Source organism: Euprymna scolopes, chromosome 12 (assembly GCF_053919585.1).
Source record: "Euprymna scolopes isolate OS-2025 chromosome 12, ASM5391958v1, whole genome shotgun sequence".
NCBI classification, from domain to species: domain Eukaryota; kingdom Metazoa; phylum Mollusca; class Cephalopoda; order Sepiida; family Sepiolidae; genus Euprymna; species Euprymna scolopes.
The window spans coordinates 64563985-64583007 of NC_136493.1; the positions used below are offsets into that span (position 1 = coordinate 64563985).

Below are 19023 nucleotides of genomic sequence, written 5' to 3' on the forward strand. Positions count from 1 at the left end.
TTTAAAATAGATTATTAGGATGCCATTAGCTATAATCATATAATTTATGAAGAATTCTTGATAAAATTATTTTTTTAAAAATAGATTAATAGGATGCCATTAGCTATAATCATATAATTTATGAAGAATTCTTGATAAAATTATTTTTTTTAAAATAGATTATTAAGATGCCATTAGCTATAATCATATAATTTATGAAGAATTCTTGATAAAATTATTTTTTTAAAATAGATTAATAGGATGCCATTAGCTATAATCATATAATTTATGAAGAATTCTTGATAAAATTATTGTTTTAAAATAGATTATTAGGATGCCATTAGCTATAATCATATAATTTATGAAGAAGTCTTGATAAAATTATTTTTTTTAAATAGATTAATAGGATGCCATTAGCTATAATCATATAATTTATGAAGAATTCTTGATAACTTTGTTTTTTTAAAATAGATTATTAGGATGCCATTAGCTATAATCATATAATTTATGAAGAATTCTTGATAAAATTATTTTTTTAAAATAGATTATTAGGATGCCATTAGCTATAATCATATAATTTATGAAGAATTCTTGATAAAATTATTTATTTAAAATAGATTATTAGGATGCCATTAACTATAATCATATAATTTATGAAGAGTTCTTGATAAAATTATTTATTTAAAATAGATTATTAGGATGCCATTAGCTATAATCATATAATTTATGAAGAATTCTTGATAAAATTATTTTTTTTAAAATAGATTAATAGGATGCCATTAGCTATAATCATATAATTTATGAAGAATTCTTGATAAAATTATTTTTTTTAAAATAGATTATTAAGATGCCATTAGCTATAATCATATAATTTATGAAGAATTCTTGATAAAATTATTTATTTAAAATAGATTAATAGGATGCCATTAGCTATAATCATATAATTTATGAAGAATTCTTGATAAAATTATTGTTTTAAAATAGATTATTAGGATGCCATTAGCTATAATCATATAATTTATGAAGAAGTCTTGATAAAATTATTTTTTTTAAATAGATTAATAGGATGCCATTAGCTATAATCATATAATTTATGAAGAATTCTTGATAACTTTGTTTTTTTAAAATAGATTATTAGGATGCCATTAGCTATAATCATATAATTTATGAAGAATTCTTGATAAAATTATTTTTTTAAAATAGATTATTAGGATGCCATTAGCTATAATCATATAATTTATGAAGAATTCTTGATAAAATTATTTATTTAAAATAGATTATTAGGATGCCATTAACTATAATCATATAATTTATGAAGAGTTCTTGATAAAATTATTTATTTAAAATAGATTATTAGGATGCCATTAGCTATAATCATATAATTTATGAAGAATTCTTGATAAAATTATTTTTTTTAAAATAGATTAATAGGATGCCATTAGCTATAATCATATAATTTATGAAGAATTCTTGATAAAATTATTTTTTTTAAAATAGATTATTAAGATGCCATTAGCTATAATCATATAATTTATGAAGAATTCTTGATAAAATTATTTTTTTAAAATAGATTAATAGGATGCCATTAGCTATAATCATATAATTTATGAAGAATTCTTGATAAAATTATTGTTTTAAAATAGATTATTAGGATGCCATTAGCTATAATCATATAATTTATGAAGAAGTCTTGATAAAATTATTTTTTTTAAATAGATTAATAGGATGCCATTAGCTATAATCATATAATTTATGAAGAATTCTTGATAACTTTGTTTTTTTAAAATAGATTATTAGGATGCCATTAGCTATAATCATATAATTTATGAAGAATTCTTGATAAAATTATTTTTTTAAAATAGATTATTAGGATGCCATTAGCTATAATCATATAATTTATGAAGAATTCTTGATAAAATTATTTTTTTTGAATAGATTATTAGGATTCCATTAGCTATAATCATATAATTTATGAAGAATTCTTGATAAAATTATTGTTTTAAAATAGATTATTAGGATGCTATTAGCTATAATCATATAATTTATGAAGAATTCTTGATAAAATTATTTTTTTAAAATAGATTATTAGGATGCCATTAGCTATAATCATATAATTTATGAAGAATTCTTGATAAAATTATTTTTTTTAAAATAGATTATTAGGATGCCATTAGCTATAATCATATAATTTATGAAGAATTCTTGATAAAATTATTTTTTGTAAAATAGATTATTAGGATGCCATTAGCTATAATCATATAATTTATGAAGAATTCTTGATAAAATTATTTTTTTAAAATAGATTATTAGGATGCCATTAGCTATAATCATATAATTTATGAAGAATTCTTGATAAAATTATTTTTTTTAAATAGATTAATAGGATGCCATTAGCTATAATCATATAATTTATGAAGAATTCTTTATAAATTTGTTTTTTTAAAATAGATTATTAGGATGCCATTAGCTATAATCATATAATTTATGAAGAATTCTTGATAAAATTATTTTTTTAAAATAGATTATTAGGATGCCATTAGCTATAATCATATAATTTATGAAGAATTCTTGATAAAATTATTTTTTTAAAATAGATTATTAGGATTCCATTAGCTATAATCATATAATTTATGAAGAATTCTTGATAAAATTATTGTTTTAAAATAGATTATTAGGATGCCATTAGCTATAATCATATAATTTATGAAGAATTCTTGATAAAATTATTTTTTTAAAATAGATTAATAGGATGCCATTAGCTATAATCATATAATTTATGAAGAATTCTTGATAAAATTATTTTTTTTTAAATAGATTATTAGGATGCCATTAGCTATAATCATATAATTTATGAAGAATTCTTGATAAAATTATTTTTTTTAAATAGATTAATAGGATGCCATTAGCTATAATCATATAATTTATGAAGAATTCTTGATAAAATTATTTTTTTTAAAATAGATTATTAGGATGCCATTAGCTATAATCATATAATTTATGAAGAATTCTTGATCAAATTATTTTTTTAAAATAGATTAATAGGATGCCATTAGCTATAATCATATAATTTATGAAGAATTCTTGATAAAATTATTTTTTTAAAATAGATTAATAGGATGCCATTAGCTATAATCATATAATTTATGAAGAATTCTTGATAAAATTATTTTTTTAAAATAGATTAATAGGATGCCATTAGCTATAATCATATAATTTATGAAGAATTCTTGATAAAATTATTTTTTTAAAATAGATTAATAGGATGCCATTAGCTATAATCATATAATTTATGAAGAATTCTTGATAAAATTATTTTTTTAAAATAGATTAATAGGATGCCATTAGCTATAATCATATAATTTATGAAGAATTCTTGATAAAATTGTTTATTTAAAATAGATTAATAGGATGCCATTAGCTATAATCATATAATTTATGAAGAATTCTTGATAAAATTTTTTTTTTTAAAATAGATTATTAGGATGCCATTAGCTATAATCATATAATTTATGAAGAATTCTTGATAAAATTATTTTTTTTAAAATAGATTATTAGGATGCCATTAGCTATAATCATATAATTTATGAAGAATTCTTGATAAAATTATTTTTTTAAAATAGATTATTAGGATGCCATTAGCTATAATCATATAATTTATGAAGAATTCTTGATAAAATTATTTTTTTTAAAATAGATTATTAGGATGCCATTAGCTATAATCATATAATTTATGAAGAATTCTTGATAAAATTATTTTTTTTAAAATAGATTATTAGGATGCCATTAGCTATAATCATATAATTTATGAAGAATTCTTGATAAAATTATTTTTTTAAAATAGATTATTAGGATGCCATTAGGTATAATGATATAATTTATGAAGAATTCTTGATAAAATTATTTTTTTTAAATAGATTATTAAGATGCCATTAGCTATAATCATATAATTTATGAAGAATTCTTGATTAAATTATTTTTTTTAAAATAGATTATTAGGATGCCATTAGCTATAATCATATAATTTATGAAGAATTCTTGATAAAATTATTTTTTTTAAAATAGATTATTAGGATGCCATTAGGTATAATCATATAATTTATGAAGAATTCTTGATAAAATTATTTTTTTAAAATAGATTAATAGGATGCCATTAGCTATAATCATATAATTTATGAAGAATTCTTGATAAAATTATTTTTTTAAAATAGATTATTAGGATGCCATTAGGTATAATCATATAATTTATGAAGAATTCTTGATAAAATTATTGTTTTAAAATAGATTATTAGGATGCCATTAGCTATAATCATATAATTTATGAAGAATTCTTGATAAAATTATTTATTTTAAAATAGATTATTAGGATGCCATTAGCTATAATCATATAATTTATGAAGAATTCTTGATAAAATTATTTTTTTTAAAATAGATTATTAGGATGCCATTAGCTATAATCATATAATTTATGAAGAATTCTTGATAAAATTATTGTTTTAAAATAGATTATTAGGATGCCATTAGCTATAATCATATAATTTATGAAGAATTCTTGATAAAATTATTTTTTTAAAATAGATTATTAGGATGCCATTAGGTATAATCATATAATTTATGAAGAATTCTTGATAAAATTATTGTTTTAAAATAGATTATTAGGATGCCATTAGCTATAATCATATAATTTATGAAGAATTCTTGATAAAATTATTTTTTTTAAAATAGATTATTAGGATGCCATTAGCTATAATCATATAATTTATGAAGAATTCTTGATAAAATTATTTTTTTTAAAATAGATTATTAGGATGCCATTAGGTATAATCATATAATTTATGAAGAATTCTTGATAAAATTATTTTTTTAAAATAGATTTTTAAGATGCCATTAGCTATAATCATATAATTTATGAAGAATTCTTGATAAAATTATTTTTTTAAAAATAGATTATTAGGATGCCATTAGGTATAATCATATAATTTATGAAGACTTCTTGATAAAATTATTGGTTTAAAATAGATTATTAGGATGCCATTAGCTATAATCATATAATTTATGAAGAATTCTTGATAAAATTATTGTTTTAAAATAGATTATTAGGATGCCATTAGGTATAATGATATAATTTATGAAGAATTCTTGATAAAATTATTTATTTAAAATAGATTATTAGGATGCCATTAGCTATAATCATATAATTTATGAAGAATTCTTGATAAAATTTTTTTTTTTTAAATAGATTATTAGGATGCCATTAGCTATAATCATATAATTTATGAAGAATTCTTGATAAAATTATTTTTTTAAAATAGATTAATAGGATGCCATTAGCTATAATCATATAATTTATGAAGAATTCTTGATAAAATTATTTTTTTTAAAATAGATTATTAGGATGCCATTAGCTATAATCAGATAATTTATAAAGAATTCTTGATAAAATTATTTTTTTAAAATAGATTAATAGGATGCCATTAGCTATAATCATATAATTTATGAAGAATTCTTGATAAAATTATTTTTTTTTAAATAGATTATTAGGATGCAATTAGCTATAATCATATAATTTATGAAGAATTCTTGATAAAATTATTTTTTTAAAATAGATTAATAGGATGCCATTAGCTATAATCATATAATTTATGAAGAATTCTTGATAAAATTATTTTTTTTAAAATAGATTATTAGGATGCCATTAGCTATAATCATATAATTTATGAAGAATTCTTGATAAAATTATTTTTTTAAAATAGATTAATAGGATGCCATTAGCTATAATCATATAATTTATGAAGAATTCTTGATAAAATTATTTTTTTTAAAATAGATTAATAGGATGCCATTAGCTATAATCATATAATTTATGAAGAATTCTTGATAAAATTATTTTTTTATAAATAGATTATTAGGATGCCATTAGCTATAATCATATAATTTATGAAGAATTCTTGATAAAATTATTTTTTTTAAAATAGATTAATAGGATGCCATTAGCTATAATCATATAATTTATGAAGAATTCTTGATAAAATTATTTTTTTAAAATAGATTAATAGGATGCCATTAGCTATAATCATATAATTTATGAAGAATTCTTGATAAAATTATTTTTTTAAAATAGATTAATAGGATGCCATTAGCTATAATCATATAATTTATGAAGAATTCTTGATAAAATTATTTTTTTAAAATAGATTAATAGGATGCCATTAGCTATAATCATATAATTTATGAAGAATTCTTGATAAAATTATTTTTTTAAAATAGATTAATAGGATGCCATTAGCTATAATCATATAATTTATGAAGAATTCTTGATAAAATTATTTTTTTAAAATAGATTAATAGGATGCCATTAGCTATAATCATATAATTTATGAAGAATTCTTGATAAAATTATTTATTTAAAATAGATTAATAGGATGCCATTAACTATAATCATATAATTTATGAAGAATTCTCTATAAAATTATTTTTTTTAAAATAGATTAATAGGATGCCATTAGCTATAATCATATAATTTATGAAGAATTCTTGATAAAATTATTTTTTTAAAATAGATTAATAGGATGCCATTAGCTATAATCATATAATTTATGAAGAATTCTTGATAAAATTATTTTTTTAAAATAGATTAATAGGATGCCATTAGCTATAATCATATAATTTATGAAGAATTCTTGATAAAATTATTTTTTTAAAATAGATTAATAGGATGCCATTAGCTATAATCATATAATTTATGAAGAATTCTTGATAAAATTATTTTTTTAAAATAGATTAATAGGATGCCATTAGCTATAATCATATAATTTATGAAGAATTCTTGATAAAATTATTTTTTTAAAATAGATTAATAGGATGCCATTAGCTATAATCATATAATTTATGAAGAATTCTTGATAAAATTATTTATTTAAAATAGATTATTAGGATGCCATTAACTATAATCATATAATTTATGAAGAATTCTTGATAAAATTATTTTTTTAAAATAGATTATTAGGATGCCATTAGCTATAATCATATAATTTATGAAGAATTCTTGATAAAATTATTTTTTTAAAATAGATTAATAGGATGCCATTAGCTATAATCATATAATTTATGAAGAATTCTTGATAAAATTATTTTTTTAAAATAGATTAATAGGATGCCATTAGCTATAATCATATAATTTATGAAGAATTCTTGATAAAATTATTTTTTTAAAATAGATTAATAGGATGCCATTAGCTATAATCATATAATTTATGAAGAATTCTTGATAAAATTATTTTTTTTAAAATAGATTATTAGGATGCCATTAGCTATAATCATATAATTTATGAAGAATTCTTGATAAAATTATTTTTTTAAAATAGATTAATAGGATGCCATTAGCTATAATCATATAATTTATGAAGAATTCTTGATAAAATTATTTTTTTAAAATAGATTATAGGATGCCATTAGCTATAATCATATAATTTATGAAGAATTCTTGATAAAATTATTTTTTTAAAATAGATTAATAGGATGCCATTAGCTATAATCATATAATTTATGAAGAATTCTTGATAAAATTATTTATTTAAAATAGATTATTAGGATGCCATTTACTATAATCATATAATTTATGAAGAGTTCTTGATAAAATTATTTATTTAAAATAGATTATTAGGATGCCATTAGCTATAATCATATAATTTATGAAGAATTCTTGATAAAATTATTTTTTTTAAAATAGATTAATAGGATGCCATTAGCTTTAATCATATAATTTATGAAGAATTCTTGATAAAATTATTTTTTTTAAAATAGATTATTAAGATGCCATTAGCTATAATCATATAATTTATGAAGAATTCTTGATAAAATTATTTTTTTAAAATAGATTAATAGGATGCCATTAGCTATAATCATATAATTTATGAAGAATTCTTGATAAAATTATTTTTTTAAAATAGATTAATAGGATGCCCTTAGCTATAATCATATAATTTATGAAGAATTCTTGATAAAATTATTTTTTTAAAATAGATTATTAGGATGCCATTAGGTATAATCATATAATTTATGAAGAATTCTTGATAAAATTATTGTTTTAAAATAGATTATTAGGATGCCATTAGCTATAATCATATAATTTATGAAGAATTCTTGATAAAATTATTTATTTAAAATAGATTATTAGGATGCCATTAGCTATAATCATATAATTTATGAAGAATTCTTGATAAAATTATTTTTTTTAAAATAGATTATTAGGATGCCATTAGGTATAATCATATAATTTATGAAGAATTCTTGATAAAATTATTTTTTTAAAATAGATTATTAAGATGCCATTAGCTATAATCATATAATTTATGAAGAATTCTTGATAAAATTATTTTTTTAAAAATAGATTATTAGGATGCCATTAGGTATAATCATATAATTTATGAAGACTTCTTGATAAAATTATTGTTTTAAAATAGATTATTAGGATGCCATTAGCTATAATCATATAATTTATGAAGAATTCTTGATAAAATTATTTTTTTTAAAATAGATTATTAGGATGCCATTAGGTATAATGATATAATTTATGAAGAATTCTTGATAAAATTATTTATTTAAAATAGATTATTAGGATGCCATTAGCTATAATCATATAATTTATGAAGAATTCTTGATAAAATTTTTTTTTTTTAAATAGATTATTAGGATGCCATTAGCTATAATCATATAATTTATGAAGAATTCTTGATAAAATTATTTTTTTAAAATAGATTAATAGGATGCCATTAGCTATAATCATATAATTTATGAAGAATTCTTGATAAAATTATTTTTTTTTAAATAGATTATTAGGATGCCATTAGCTATAATCATATAATTTATGAAGAATTCTTGATAAAATTATTTTTTTAAAATAGATTAATAGGATGCCATTAGCTATAATCATATAATTTATGAAGAATTCTTGATAAAATTATTTTTTTTTAAATAGATTATTAGGATACCATTAGCTATAATCATATAGTTTATGAAGAATTCTTGATAAAATTATTTTTTTAAAATAGATTAATAGGATGCCATTAGCTATAATCATATAATTTATGAAGAATTCTTGATAAAATTATTTTTTTAAAATAGATTAATAGGATGCGATTAGCTATAATCATATAATTTATGAAGAATTCTTGATAAAATTATTTTTTTAAAATAGATTAATAGGATGCCATTAGCTATAATCATATAATTTATGAAGAATTCTTGATAAAATTATTTTTTTAAAATAGATTAATAGGATGCCATTAGCTATAATCATATAATTTATGAAGAATTCTTGATAAAATTATTTTTTTAAAATAGATTAATAGGATGCCATTAGCTATAATCATATAATTTATGAAGAATTCTTGATAAAATTATTTTTTTAAAATAGATTAATAGGATGCCATTAGCTATAATCATATAATTTATGAAGAATTCTTGATAAAATTATTTTTTTAAAATAGATTAATAGGATGCCATTAGCTATAATCATATAATTTATGAAGAATTCTTGATAAAATTATTTTTTTAAAATAGATTATTAGGATGCCATTAACTATAATCATATAATTTATGAAGAATTCTTGATAAAATTATTTTTTTAAAATAGATTAATAGGATGCCATTAGCTATAATCATATAATTTATGAAGAATTCTTGATAAAATTATTTTTTTAAAATAGATTAATAGGATGCCATTAGCTATAATCATATAATTTATGAAGAATTCTTGATAAAATTATTTTTTTAAAATAGATTAATAGGATGCCATTAGCTATAATCATATAATTTATGAAGAATTCTTGATAAAATTATTTTTTTAAAATAGATTAATAGGATGCCATTAGCTATAATCATATAATTTATGAAGAATTCTTGATAAAATTATTTTTTTTAAAATAGATTATTAGGATGCCATTAGCTATAATCATATAATTTATGAAGAATTCTTGATAAAATTATTTTTTTAAAATAGATTAATAGGATGCCATTAGCTATAATCATATAATTTATGAAGAATTCTTGATAAAATTATTTTTTTTAAAATAGATTAATAGGATGCCATTAGCTATAATCATATAATTTATGAAGAATTCTTGATAAAATTATTTTTTTATAAATAGATTATTAGGATGCCATTAGCTATAATCATATAATTTATGAAGAATTCTTGATAAAATTATTTTTTTAAAATAGATTAATAGGATGCCATTAGCTATAATCATATAATTTATGAAGAATTCTTGATAAAATTATTTTTTTAAAATAGATTAATAGGATGCCATTAGCTATAATCATATAATTTATGAAGAATTCTTGATAAAATTATTTTTTTAAAATAGATTAATAGGATGCCATTAGCTATAATCATATAATTTATGAAGAATTCTTGATAAAATTATTTTTTTAAAATAGATTAATAGGATGCCATTAGCTATAATCATATAATTTATGAAGAATTCTTGATAAAATTATTTATTTAAAATAGATTAATAGGATGCCATTAACTATAATCATATAATTTATGAAGAATTCTCTATAAAATTATTTTTTTTAAAATAGATTAATAGGATGCCATTAGCTATAATCATATAATTTATGAAGAATTCTTGATAAAATTATTTTTTTAAAATAGATTAATAAGATGCCATTAGCTATAATCATATAATTTATGAAGAATTCTTGATAAAATTATTTTTTTAAAATAGATTAATAGGATGCCATTAGCTATAATCATATAATTTATGAAGAATTCTTGATAAAATTATTTTTTTAAAATAGATTAATAGGATGCCATTAGCTATAATCATATAATTTATGAAGAATTCTTGATAAAATTATTTTTTTAAAATAGATTAATAGGATGCCATTAGCTATAATCATATAATTTATGAAGAATTCTTGATAAAATTATTTTTTTAAAATAGATTAATAGGATGCCATTAGCTATAATCATATAATTTATGAAGAATTCTTGATAAAATTATTTATTTAAAATAGATTATTAGGATGCCATTAACTATAATCATATAATTTATGAAGAATTCTTGATAAAATTATTTTTTTAAAATAGATTATTAGGATGCCATTAGCTATAATCATATAATTTATGAAGAATTCTTGATAAAATTATTTTTTTAAAATAGATTAATAGGATGCCATTAGCTATAATCATATAATTTATGAAGAATTCTTGATAAAATTATTTTTTTAAAATAGATTAATAGGATGCCATTAGCTATAATCATATAATTTATGAAGAATTCTTGATAAAATTATTTTTTTAAAATAGATTAATAGGATGCCATTAGCTATAATCATATAATTTATGAAGAATTCTTGATAAAATTATTTTTTTTAAAATAGATTATTAGGATGCCATTAGCTATAATCATATAATTTATGAAGAATTCTTGATAAAATTATTTTTTTAAAATAGATTAATAGGATGCCATTAGCTATAATCATATAATTTATGAAGAATTCTTGATAAAATTATTTTTTTAAAATAGATTATAGGATGCCATTAGCTATAATCATATAATTTATGAAGAATTCTTGATAAAATTATTTTTTTAAAATAGATTAATAGGATGCCATTAGGTATAATCATATAATTTATGAAGAATTCTTGATAAAATTATTTATTTAAAATAGATTATTAGGATGCCATTAACTATAATCATATAATTTATGAAGAGTTCTTGATAAAATTATTTATTTAAAATAGATTATTAGGATGCCATTAGCTATAATCATATAATTTATGAAGAATTCTTGATAAAATTATTTTTTTTAAAATAGATTAATAGGATGCCATTAGCTATAATCATATAATTTATGAAGAATTCTTGATAAAATTATTTTTTTTAAAATAGATTATTAAGATGCCATTAGCTATAATCATATAATTTATGAAGAATTCTTGATAAAATTATTTTTTTAAAATAGATTAATAGGATGCCATTAGCTATAATCATATAATTTATGAAGAATTCTTGATAAAATTATTTTTTTAAAATAGATTAATAGGATGCCCTTAGCTATAATCATATAATTTATGAAGAATTCTTGATAAAATTATTTTTTTAAAATAGATTATTAGGATGCCATTAGGTATAATCATATAATTTATGAAGAATTCTTGATAAAATTATTGTTTTAAAATAGATTATTAGGATGCCATTAGCTATAATCATATAATTTATGAAGAATTCTTGATAAAATTATTTATTTAAAATAGATTATTAGGATGCCATTAGCTATAATCATATAATTTATGAAGAATTCTTGATAAAATTATTTTTTTTAAAATAGATTATTAGGATGCCATTAGGTATAATCATATAATTTATGAAGAATTCTTGATAAAATTATTTTTTTAAAATAGATTATTAAGATGCCATTAGCTATAATCATATAATTTATGAAGAATTCTTGATAAAATTATTTTTTTAAAAATAGATTATTAGGATGCCATTAGGTATAATCATATAATTTATGAAGACTTCTTGATAAAATTATTGTTTTAAAATAGATTATTAGGATGCCATTAGCTATAATCATATAATTTATGAAGAATTCTTGATAAAATTATTGTTTTAAAATAGATTATTAGGATGCCATTAGGTATAATGATATAATTTATGAAGAATTCTTGATAAAATTATTTATTTAAAATAGATTATTAGGATGCCATTAGCTATAATCATATAATTTATGAAGAATTCTTGATAAAATTTTTTTTTTTTAAATAGATTATTAGGATGCCATTAGCTATAATCATATAATTTATGAAGAATTCTTGATAAAATTATTTTTTTAAAATAGATTAATAGGATGCCATTAGCTATAATCATATAATTTATGAAGAATTCTTGATAAAATTATTTTTTTTTAAATAGATTATTAGGATGCCATTAGCTATAATCATATAATTTATGAAGAATTCTTGATAAAATTATTTTTTTAAAATAGATTAATAGGATGCCATTAGCTATAATCATATAATTTATGAAGAATTCTTGATAAAATTATTTTTTTTTAAATAGATTATTAGGATGCCATTAGCTATAATCATATAATTTATGAAGAATTCTTGATAAAATTATTTTTTTAAAATAGATTAATAGGATGCCATTAGCTATAATCATATAATTTATGAAGAATTCTTGATAAAATTATTTTTTTAAAATAGATTAATAGGATGCGATTAGCTATAATCATATAATTTATGAAGAATTCTTGATAAAATTATTTTTTTAAAATAGATTAATAGGATGCCATTAGCTATAATCATATAATTTATGAAGAATTCTTGATAAAATTATTTTTTTAAAATAGATTAATAGGATGCCATTAGCTATAATCATATAATTTATGAAGAATTCTTGATAAAATTATTTTTTTAAAATAGATTAATAGGATGCCATTAGCTATAATCATATAATTTATGAAGAATTCTTGATAAAATTATTTTTTTAAAATAGATTAATAGGATGCCATTAGCTATAATCATATAATTTATGAAGAATTCTTGATAAAATTATTTTTTTAAAATAGATTAATAGGATGCCATTAGCTATAATCATATAATTTATGAAGAATTCTTGATAAAATTATTTTTTTAAAATAGATTATTAGGATGCCATTAACTATAATCATATAATTTATGAAGAATTCTTGATAAAATTATTTTTTTAAAATAGATTAATAGGATGCCATTAGCTATAATCATATAATTTATGAAGAATTCTTGATAAAATTATTTTTTTAAAATAGATTAATAGGATGCCATTAGCTATAATCATATAATTTATGAAGAATTCTTGATAAAATTATTTTTTTAAAATAGATTAATAGGATGCCATTAGCTATAATCATATAATTTATGAAGAATTCTTGATAAAATTATTTTTTTAAAATAGATTAATAGGATGCCATTAGCTATAATCATATAATTTATGAAGAATTCTTGATAAAATTATTTTTTTTTAAATACATTATTAGGATGCCATTAGCAATAATCATATAATTTATGAAGAATTCTTGATAAAATTATTTTTTTAAAATAGATTAATAGGATGCCATTAGCTATAATCATATAATTTATGAAGAATTCTTGATAAAATTATTTTTTTAAAATAGATTAATAGGATGCCATTAGCTATAATCATATAATTTATGAAGAATTCTTGATAAAATTATTTTTTTAAAATAGATTAATAGGATGCCATTAGCTATAATCATATAATTTATGAAGAATTCTTGATAAAATTATTTATTTAAAATAGATTATTAGGATGCCATTAACTATAATCATATAATTTATGAAGAGTTCTTGATAAAATTATTTATTTAAAATAGATTATTAGGATGCCATTAGCTATAATCATATAATTTATGAAGAATTCTTGATAAAATTATTTTTTTTAAAATAGATTAATAGGATGCCATTAGCTATAATCATATAATTTATGAAGAATTCTTGATAAAATTATTTTTTTTTAAATAGAATAATAGGATGCCATTAGCTATAATCATATAATTTATGAAGAATTCTTGATAAAATTATTTTTTTAAAATAGATTAATAGGATGCCATTAGCTATAATCATATAATTTATAAAGAATTCTTGATAAAATTATTTTTTTAAAATAGATTAATAGGATGCCATTAGCTATAATCATATAATTTATGAAGAATTCTTGATAAAATTATTTTTTTAAAATAGATTAATAGGATGCCATTAGCTATAATCATATAATTTATGAAGAATTCTTGATAAAATTATTTATTTAAAATAGATTATTAGGATGCCATTAACTATAATCATATAATTTATGAAGAGTTCTTGATAAAATTATTTATTTAAAATAGATTATTAGGATGCCATTAGCTATAATCATATAATTTATGAAGAATTCTTGATAAAATTATTTTTTTAAAATAGATTATTAGGATGCCATTAGCTATAATCATATAATTTATGAAGAATTCTTGATAAAATTATTGTTTTAAAATAGATTATTAGGATGCCATTAGCTATAATCATATAATTTATGAAGAATTCTTGATAAAATTATTGTTTTAAAATAGATTATTAGGATGCCATTAGCTATAATCATATAATTTATGAAGAATTCTTGATAAAATTATTTTTTTAAATAGATTATTAGGATGCCATTAGCTATAATCATATAATTTATGAAGAATTCTTGATAAAATTATTTTTTTAAAATAGATTAATAGGATGCCATTAGCTATAATCATATAATTTATGAAGAATTCTTGATAAAATTATTTTTTTAAAATAGATTAATAGGATGCCATTAGGTATAATCATATAATTTATGAAGAATTCTTGATAAAATTATTTTTTTAAAATAGATTAATAGGATGCCATTAGCTATAATCATATAATTTATGAAGAATTCTTGATAAAATTATTTTTTTAAAATAGATTAATAGGATGCCATTAGCTATAATCATATAATTTATGAAGAATTCTTGATAAAATTATTTATTTAAAATAGATTATTAGGATGCCATTAACTATAATCATATAATTTATGAAGAATTCTTGATAAAATTATTTTTTTAAATAGATTAATAGGATGCCATTAGCTATAATCATATAATTTATGAAGAATTCTTGATAAAATTATTTTTTTAAAATAGATTAATAGGATGCCATTAGCTATAATCATATAATTTATGAAGAATTCTTGATAAAATTATTTTTTTAAAATAGATTAATAGGATGCCATTAGCTATAATCATATAATTTATGAAGAATTCTTGATAAAATTATTTTTTTAAAATAGATTAATAGGATGCCATTAGCTATAATCATATAATTTATGAAGAATTCTTGATAAAATTATTTTTTTAAAAATAGATTATTAGGATGCCATTAGCTATAATCATATAATTTATGAAGAATTCTTGATAAAATTATTTTTTTAAAATAGATTAATAGGATGCCATTAGCTATAATCATATAATTTATGAAGAATTCTTGATAAAATTATTTTTTTAAAAATAGATTATTAGGATGCCATTAGGTATAATCATATAATTTATGAAGAATTCTTGATAAAATTATTTATTTAAAATAGATTATTAGGATGCCATTAGCTATAATCATATAATTTATGAAGAATTCTTGATAAAATTATTTTTTTTAAATAGATTATTAGGATGCCATTAGCTATAATCATATAATTTATGAAGAATTCTTGATAAAATTATTTTTTTAAAAATAGATTATTAGGATGCCATTAGCTATAATCATATAATTTATGAAGAATTCTTGATAAAATTATTTATTTTAAATAGATTATTAGGATGCCATTAGCTATAATCATATAATTTATGAAGAATTCTTGATAAAATTATTTTTTTTTAAATAGATTATTAGGATGCCATTAGCTATAATCATATAATTTATGAAGAATTCTTGATAAAATTATTTATTTAAAATAGATTATTAGGATGCCATTAGCTATAATCATATAATTTATGAAGAATTCTTGATAAAATTATTTTTTTTAAATAGATTATTAGGATGCCATTAGCTATAATCATATAATTTATGAAGAATACTTGATAAAATTATTGTTTTAAAATAGATTATTAGGATGCCATTAGCTATAATCATATAATTTATGAAGAATTCTTGATAAAATTATTGTTTTAAAATAGATTATTAGGATGCCATTAGCTATAATCATATAATTTATGAAGAATTGTTGATAAAATTATTTTTTAAAAATAGATTACTAGGATGCCATTAGCTATAATCATATAATTTATGAAGAATTCTTGATAAAATATTTTTTTTAAAATAGATTATTAGGATGCCATTAGCTATAATCATATAATTTATGAAGAATTCTTGATAAAATTATTGTTTTACAATAGATTATTAGGATGCCATTAGCTATAATCATATAATTTATGAAGAATTGTTGATAAAATTATTTTTTAAAAATAGATTACTAGGATGCCATTAGCTATAATCATATAATTTATGAAGAATTCTTGATAAAATTATTTTTTTTAAATAGATTATTAGGATCCCATTAGCTATAATCATATAATTTATGAAGAATTCTTGATAAAATTATTGTTTTAAAATAGATTATTAGGATGCCATTAGCTATAATCATATAATTTATGAAGAATTGTTGATAAAATTATTTTTTAAAAATAGATTACTAGGATGCCATTAGCTATAATCATATAATTTATGAAGAATTCTTGATAAAATTATTTTTTTAAAATAGATTATTAGGATGCCATTAGCTATAATCATATAATTTATGAAGAATTCTTGATAAAATTATTTTTTTAAAATAGATTATTAGGATGCCATTAGCTATAATCATATAATTTATGAAGAATTCTTGATAAAATTATTTTTTTTTAAATAGATTATTAGGATGCCATTAGGTATAATCATATAATTTATGAGGAATTCTTGATAAAATTATTTATTTAAAATAGATTATTAGGATGCCATTAGCTATAATCATATAATTTATGAAGAATTCTTGATAAAATTATTTTTTTTAAATAGATTATTAGGATGCCATTAGCTATAATCATATAATTTATGAAGAATTCTTGATAAAATTATTTTTTTTAAATAGATTATTAGGATGCCATTAGCTATAATAATATAATTTATGAAGAATTCTTGATAAAATTATTTTTTTTAAAATAGATTATTAGGATGCCATTAGGTATAATCATATAATTTATGAAGAATACTTGATAAAATTATTTATTTAAAATAGATTATTAGGATGCCATTAGCTATAATCATATAATTTATGAAGAATTCTTGATAAAATTATTTTTTTTAAATAGATTATTAGGATGCCATTAGCTATAATCATATAATTTATGAAGAATTCTTGATAAAATTTTTTTTTAAATAGATTATTAGGATGCCATTAGCTATAATCATATAATTTATGAAGAATTCTTGATAAAATTATTTATTTTAAATAGATTATTAGGATGCCATTAGCTATAATCATATAATTTATGAAGAATTCTTGATAAAATTATTTTTTTTTAAATAGATTATTAGGATGCCATTAGCTATAATCATATAATTTATGAAGAATTCTTGATAAAATTATTTATTTAAAATAGATTATTAGGATGCCATTAGCTATAATCATATAATTTATGAAGAATTCTTGATAAAATTATTTTTTTTAAATAGATTATTAGGATGCCATTAGCTATAATCATATAATTTATGAAGAATTCTTGATAAAATTATTTTTTTTAAAATAGATTATTAGGATGCCATTAGGAATAATCATATAATTTATGAAGAATTCTTGATAAAATTATTTTTTTTTAAATAGATTATTAGGATGCCATTAGCTATAATCATATAATTTATGAAGAAATCTTGATAAAATTATTTTTTTTAAAATAGATTATTAGGATGCCATTAGGAATAATCATATAATTTATGAAGAATTCTTGATAAAATTATTTTTTTTTAAATAGATTATTAGGATGCCATTAGCTATAATCATATAATTTATGAAGAATTCTTGATAAAATTATTTTTTTTTAAATAGATTATTAGGATGCCATTAGCTATAATCATATAATTTATGAAGAATTCTTGATAAAATTATTTTTTTTAAAATAGATTATTAGGATGCCATTAGGAATAATCATATAATTTATGAAGTATTCTTGATAAAATTATTTTTTTTAAATAGATTATTAGGATGCCATTAGCTATAATCATATAATTTATGAAGAAATCTTGATAAAATTATTTTTTTTTAAATAGATTATTAGGATACCATTAGCTATAATCATATAATTTATGAAGAATTCTTGATAAAATTATTTATTTAAAATAGATTATTAGGATGCCATTAGCTATAATCATATAATTTATGAAGAATTCTTGATAAAATTATTTTTTTAAAATAGATTATTAGGATGCCATTAGCTATAATCATATAATTTATGAAGAAT

At 17.9% G+C, this 19023-nt stretch overlaps 1 protein-coding gene across 1 annotated transcript in view; it reads left to right on the top strand.

The window, feature by feature from the left end:
• The window catches only part of LOC145291304 (anosmin-1-like), a 555266-nt gene that overhangs the window by 428945 nt on the left and 107298 nt on the right, over positions 1–19023 (top strand). The window lies entirely within an intron of this gene.